General features: G+C 43.3%; 2 non-coding genes across 2 annotated transcripts; both read right to left on the reverse strand.

Annotated features, from left to right (window-relative positions):
* Positions 1-2,202: 2,202 nt before the first annotated feature.
* TRNAT-AGU (transfer RNA threonine (anticodon AGU)) lies at positions 2,203-2,276 on the reverse strand. Its single transcript has one exon. It is a non-coding gene; the product is annotated as a tRNA-Thr (tRNA).
* An 812-nt stretch (positions 2,277-3,088) lies between these two features.
* On the reverse strand, positions 3,089-3,162 carry TRNAI-AAU (transfer RNA isoleucine (anticodon AAU)). The gene has a single exon. It is a non-coding gene; the product is annotated as a tRNA-Ile (tRNA).
* Positions 3,163-5,840: the final 2,678 nt, after the last annotated feature.

Below are 5,840 nucleotides of genomic sequence, written 5' to 3' on the forward strand. Positions count from 1 at the left end.
TTGTGCAATTGCAGCACGTATAAAATTCCAGGGATTTATCCGGTAGCCGTGTATCTTCAAGTTCTAATGACGTTACATAGCTAGGACATAAAAATCCCTAAGCGTGTGTCCTCTTTTATACACCACCATTGGATTTTTGCTTATTTTGCCCAGCACACCGGGAATCTCCAGCAGGAGATGCCAATGTTTCTTTAATCCCTTAAAAATCCTATGACTACATAAGGTGTATCTTGTGACAAATGCTAGTTTAGCTTGTTTCCATGTAGCCTCCTTGCCCTTAGCCATAAGAGTCCCCTCTCTCTCTGGGTACATTCTGTTCTCTCCTTTCTGTTATACTAAGGGCCTCATTTACAACAAACTGGTGCATCAATCACGATGCGCTATTGTGCTTGCCCAGCCCTGCGCTCTCCTAATGACACAATGGTGGCGCTGTATTTACAATTAGCGCACCATGGCACGCGTTAGAACAGCTGAGTCAGAATTTCAGACCCAGTTGTGCCACTTTGCTGGACTAGTATCAAACATTTTGGCGATAGTCCAACAAAGTTTGGGGAGACCCATTTAAAACAGCCTAATGTCACTTTCACGCCTGACCTTGAGCAGGTGTTAAATAAATGACACTAGAATGATGCAGTGAAACTGTGTAAATTTCACTGTTCCATTCCTGCACGCCTCCTAGAGGGGAACGCCTCCCTTGTATACATTATACCTGGCACAGGTGTAATGTAGCACAAGTTTTACAAACTGGTGCAATGGTCTCATTGCACCAGTTTATAGATATGACATGGGGTGGGGGACTATTCTGCACTGCCGTAGCGTCAAAAAATAGCACTACGGTAGCGGAAGGAGCATGTAAATGAGTCCCTAAGCATTTTAGGATTATAGCATCTGTCCAGGAAACGTTTCTTTACATCATTAATGTTCTTCTTGAAATTATCTTAAAATGATCAAGTTCACTATATTTTCACGTTATACAGATAATTTCACCAAACAGGATATTTTGAATTACAGATTGTGCATGTGCACTCGAATCATGCAAGATGGAAGGTTGCCCTGGTGCTGCCTGTGCTGTGCCTGTTCTTGGGGCACTGAAGCTTGAATCTCCTCTGCCTGTTCTGTAAGTGTCACCTGCTGCTCCCTGCTGCTGCCTGTCCTGTTCCTGTCCTTGAGATAATTAACTTGAACCTCTTCTGCCTGTTCTGTTACAGCCTCAGTAACTAAAGGTCACCCTGCTGCTGCCTGTGTTGTGCCTGTTGATTGAAGCTTTCATCACTGCTGCCTTACTGTGCTTTGATGTGAGTGAATGTTGGGAAAATCTTCTCACTGAACAAAGTCAAACTGATTGGCTTTGTCAATGGGTCTTTGAAAGTCAAAAATATTCCAGTTGTTGGTACAATACATTCTCACTGTAACATGAAATAAAATCATATCGTTTATTTACCATGCATAGTTAATAAAAACCACTTGGGGACTGAAACAGCTCTCTAAAAGACCCCGGCTGGCAATAAAATACAACATAAAGTTCATCAGTCACATGTATAATTCTTGCATCTCTGGAGTAACAAAGTGTAGCACAAGTATTTCCCATAAGCCCATTGCCCAGCTGTCCCTACCCAAACTCGCTTGTGTTTCGATTAGATCATGTGCAATCATCGAGCAGTTAAAGTGCACGCTTGCAAAATACATATTAATTCAGCAATGCATCTAGAATGGTCGCTTCTAGTGCGAATGGCAGCGCAGATAAGGTGTAATTATTGTTTATTTGGCCACAGGTCAATATCGCTTCTCAGTCCACCTCTGTCTTTTAAATGATGTAGAGCCGTCCAACACTTAAACTGCATATGGTGTTGCGAATTTAGAATGTATTCATCAGTAAAGGGGCTCATTAGTTCAGACTTGACGGGGCCTCCGAAACAGACGTTTCGATATAGATAGCCTCACAAATAAAATGCAATAAAAAGACAATCCATGATTCAAAGCCAATTATCAGGCTGTATCTCTCAGTACATAGGACCCAAACTACACTGTTGCCCACTGAAACGCAATACGTGCAAGTAGAGTTTAACATCAACAAGAGTTATTTAATTAGCTTGGAAGGAGATTCATAGTATACTGCATAATTCTAAAAGCGTGGGTTTGCAGATTATATATTTTTTTGACAGTTTGTTTTCCTTAATCTGTCTGGAAGATGCTAGAAAAGGAAGGCACTGCTGAGATTCGAACTCAGGATCTCCTGTTTACTAGACAGGCGCTTTAACCAACTAAGCCACAGCGCCACCTGTCACATTGCAGCCTCAGCTGTTTCTTATTTAATGTTAGAAACGTCAGTTACGGTCCGGTTTTCAGTTAATAAAAGTCATCCCTTTTTTGTTCATCTGATCCCAACACGAATATGGAGAGGAAAACTAGATCTATGAACGGACCTGTACAAAAAGGGTCATGAAAAGATTAGGCAGACGAAGTGTTTAACATACGTGAAAGCTCAAAATGCACCCGAAAGAGCAATGATACAAAGATCACCAATGTGTACAAGACACGTAAATGAATGTGTGCGTAGCCCACGTGTCCTCCCTACTCCTCACGTGACCCCTAGCAGCCCTGCCAGTGCTTCACAGAGGTCCCTGACACGCACTGGGTAAAGCAAAGCCCCAGAGAGCTCCCAGAGATAGGAAAGTGGTTTAGACGTTCTACTCGCTACATTCTTTCCATCTCCAAAGGTGAAAAGACAGGGTATTGCTCGTCATTTTCTTATCAGATACGTGTTAAGTTAACTTTCCCGGTACATCTGTGGGACCCACCACTCTCGGAAAGAAGGTGTGTTTTTTTGTCCTGCAGCCCCAGAAATAAAGAGTGTGAAGTGCGGGTCGAGTGCACCATGAAAACACTGAGGATGGCGCATCAGCGAGTGTCAGCTATAACTATTACAGCATGCGCCCTGCAACCGCTTATAACGATTGTTCAACACCTCCCATTTTTATTGATCAGAATGAAGAAAATTCCACTCTGTAACTGCTACTTAAAAGGTCCTGCAGGGTGGGCGTGTTTTTCTCATTTGTGAAGTTGCAAAGGAAAAGTAGTAATATATTACTGTCCCGTACGGGTATCGAACCCGCGACCTTGGCGTTATTAGCACCACGCTCTAACCAACTGAGCTAACCGGCCACATAAGGAGGACATCTCATACATTGGCATATAACTGTCTATTGAGGAAGCAGTGGCAGCTGGTCATGTACAGGGATTACTTCAACAGGTGTGGGGATGAGTCATGCTTATGCCATCATAGTTTCCAGTCAAGACATTGAGGCACTTGGGCAATGCTAAGTAAACCCACAACTTGCACACAGAAGGAAGTTATGACTACGTAACACTGACATTATCTCATTAATTGCACTGAAGGCGCCTGGCTATCAAGAACCACAAGACCCCCCCAGCTCCAGGGAAAATGGCTTGAAAAATAGAATCGCCACATAGACCCCGACCACGCACCGCGCATGCGCAATCTTATGCTAATTGGTTGTTTCCTGTTCTACAGGTTGTCGTCATGCTTCTCAAGCTCAATCTATAGCATAAGCTATCATAAATTTTATGTCAAGACCGGAGGCTCCTATTATGCATTTCTTTTCTCTTTTTATTAAATAGCAGCATTCAAGAGAAAAAACTAAAAATCCCAGCAGGCAAAAGAAACATGGCCAATGGGAGAAAACAAGTAATCCATGAGTATACACCAATCACAATACAGTGTTCCCCTCTGCTCGCAGTCAAGATAAGTATTACATAAATTCCTCTTCCATTATTTATTGTTAAACATTGTTCGTTGTTAAAGTGCGCTGCGCTGTTTTATTGGGCTTATTGATTAAAATGCTGTTTCTAGCTGGCTTGTAGCCGCATTTTAACTCGTGTCTCTCTCTTAATCGCCCGTCTGTCAGCGCGAGCTCCTCTTCGAATGTTTGGCGTTTTCTCTCACAGCGTCGCCATTTTAGGCGCAACGGTTGAGAGAAACGTTGTTTCCTGTCAAGCGCTCGTCTTCAATATTAATATTTGGTATTTTTTCCTACCGTGAGGGTTTCTGCTCTGCGCTCCAGTCCTGTCTGCCTCTCTGCATCTGTTTTTTTTTTACTTCCGGGCCTTCCCCTTTCTCCGCCCCTTTCTCCGCCCACAGGCAGAGCCGAGTTGTTTTTTCCTCCAGTTGAGGAAATTATTAACCCTTTCTCTCTCTTCAGTCTCCTCAGTTTTTTCTGCCCTATTATTATTATGGATACAGATTGTTCCTCTCTGGATAAAACAATGAATGAAGGGGAGGATATGATTACTGGACATTTCAATGACTTTATTCAACTTTCTGGTGAACAGGCTGTTTCAGCCTCTATAAATAAACTGTCCAAAAAATTGGAAAATTCTGTTTTAAGCTTGGTTTCTAAGACAATGTTGGCCCAGTCTGCGGGGGATAGCAGAAAATGCCTTCTTTCTAATTGTACTCCCAAAAGGGCATTAGTTAGTGAGGTCTCCTCACGAAAGACAGAGGACGCAGCTCCTCACAGGCCTCCCTTCAGGGAGGGGTTTTCAAATATAAATAAATTGTCTTTAAAATGTTCTAAAAAATCCAAGCATATTCCTGCGCCTATTGTTATTTCCAATATTTTGGATATAAAATCAGAAATTCTTCAAACCCTTCGCAAATCTTCTATATCCATAAGAGCCCTAGCAAAGATGGTAGTTCTGCTTTCTTCTTCGATTCAGACCAACTTTCCAGGCCCGCTCCATTACAGAGCTCTTCAAAGACTTAAAATACATCATCTTCAAAAAGGCCTATCTTATCCAGACGACGTTATTCTAGTCCCAGAATCTCGCGCAGAATTGCAACGGGGGATAGACCATTTAGATGCCTGGAATGGCAGGACAATCTTTGCATCAGTGCCAGATCTAGTATTAGAATCCGATGCAAGCCGTTCCGGCTGGTGAGCCCGGTGTGGACCAATCTCGACTGGAGGCGCATGGTCTCTACAGGTGTCAAAGTTGCACATCAATTGTTTAAAGATGCTTGCCGGCTCCTTTGCAATAAAAAGCCTGGCCACGGAAAGGATTTGTTGCTCAGTTCTTCTCAGAATAGACAACATCTCTGCGGTCCATTACATAAACCATTTAGGAGGCACAAAATCCAAACCTTTAGCAGAATTAGCGAAAGAGTTTTGGGAATTTTGCCTCCAAAACAGGATTTCCGTCCAGGCAGAGTACTTGCAAGGCAACCTGAATACGGTGGTGGATTGGCATTCCAGATATCTTCTGGATTCAAGCGATTGGAGACTTCATTCCACGATTTTCAAGGCTATTTCCCGCAAATGGGGCCCTTTTCAGATAGATCTTTTTGCGTCCCGTCTCAATGCTCAACTCCCCCTTTTCTTCAGCTGGGGACCATATCCCATAGCTCTAGCATTCAATGCTTTTTTCTCATGATTGGTCAACTTTCCTCAATTATGCTTTCCCTCCGTTTATTATGATAAGCAGATTTCTAGCTCAAGTCAGACGTCAACAGGCCGTGATGGTTCTCGTTGTCCCCTTTTGGCAATCCCAAGTGTGGTTCCCTTGTCTACTGGAGTTAGCAACAGATTTCCCTTGTCTACTTCTGTCCTTCCCAGACCTCCTCTCCAATCCCCTCGGTCTTCCCCACAACTTGATTGTAGAGAATCTTCTCACCCTCTCAGCATGGAAATTGTCGGGGATTCCAAACCAGTGCCTTCTATTTCGGCAGAGGCTGCAGTCTTCATCGAACATTCACGGGCCTCCGATACCAAGAAGTCTTACAAATCAGCCTGGTCATTTTGGCATAGCTGTTGTATGGGAAA

This window comes from Pleurodeles waltl, chromosome 12 (genome assembly GCF_031143425.1).
Source record: "Pleurodeles waltl isolate 20211129_DDA chromosome 12, aPleWal1.hap1.20221129, whole genome shotgun sequence".
NCBI lineage: Eukaryota > Metazoa > Chordata > Amphibia > Caudata > Salamandridae > Pleurodeles > Pleurodeles waltl.